This window comes from Sinocyclocheilus anshuiensis, unplaced genomic scaffold (assembly GCF_001515605.1).
Source record: "Sinocyclocheilus anshuiensis isolate Anshui unplaced genomic scaffold, SAMN03320099.WGS_v1.1 scaffold2630, whole genome shotgun sequence".
Taxonomy (NCBI): domain Eukaryota; kingdom Metazoa; phylum Chordata; class Actinopteri; order Cypriniformes; family Cyprinidae; genus Sinocyclocheilus; species Sinocyclocheilus anshuiensis.
The window spans coordinates 364,467-365,364 of record NW_015537938.1 but is presented as its reverse complement, the minus strand read 5'-3'; positions in this window follow the sequence as shown (position 1 = coordinate 365,364).

The window sequence follows — 898 nt, the reverse complement described above, 5'->3', positions numbered from 1 at the left end:
CCTCTCCCTCTCTCTCTCTCTCTCTCTCTCTCTCTCTCTCTCTCTCTCTCTCTCTCTCTCTCTCTCTCCTCTATCGTTTTTTGCCTCTGGAACGGATCTATGAACTTTTGGAAGCAATACTGTCAGTGGGTTCATTTCGACAATAGTTAACCCTAGTTTAAATGCCTTTTTGAACTGCTCTCAGATCACATAATAATTGCTGAGGCCAAATCGGCATCAGGACCTCTAGGTTAGCTGATCTTCTATGCTGGGAATCAGATGTTTGTACTGTGTGAGAGATGTAATGGACAGGTCTAGCCCAGACGTTTGTCTCTGGAGGTGTTTGTCTTTATGTCCTGTTCACTTTCACCCCTATTCTATGACCAAAGCTGAGCTCTACCAGTAGGTGGTGCTGTTTGACTTGAGTGTTTTTATTTTATTTTTTCTTTCTGTTTTTGTTCTTTTTGCTTTATGCTGTTATGAAAATATGTTTTTAGGAAGCATATTCTTTTAGATTTAGCGACACTAACTAATCCCCCCCCCCACCCGTCCCCCAAGTATGTTCTTGTTTCTCATCGTGTCTTTGGACAGAATCTAACGTTGAAAAATGAGATGAAGTTAGATTTTATTTTTCATTGATTAATTCAAAGTCTTGTGCCTCACATAGAAACACACAGACACAAATGCGTTCAAAAATGACACACAGTCATATATGTTAAGGTCTGGTGATACGGCTGATTGCCTGATCCTGTTTTACTGTTTGTGGGAAAGAACTCTCTCGAGGGGACAGAGCTAGTTCAGGGGTACAGGGCAGAACTCGGAGCGATCATTAAATACTATTGGTTATTAATACATTGTGTTGTCTGCTTTATTTGTCTTACATATGGCTTGATGTTTACAGATACTGTCAAAAAATGTT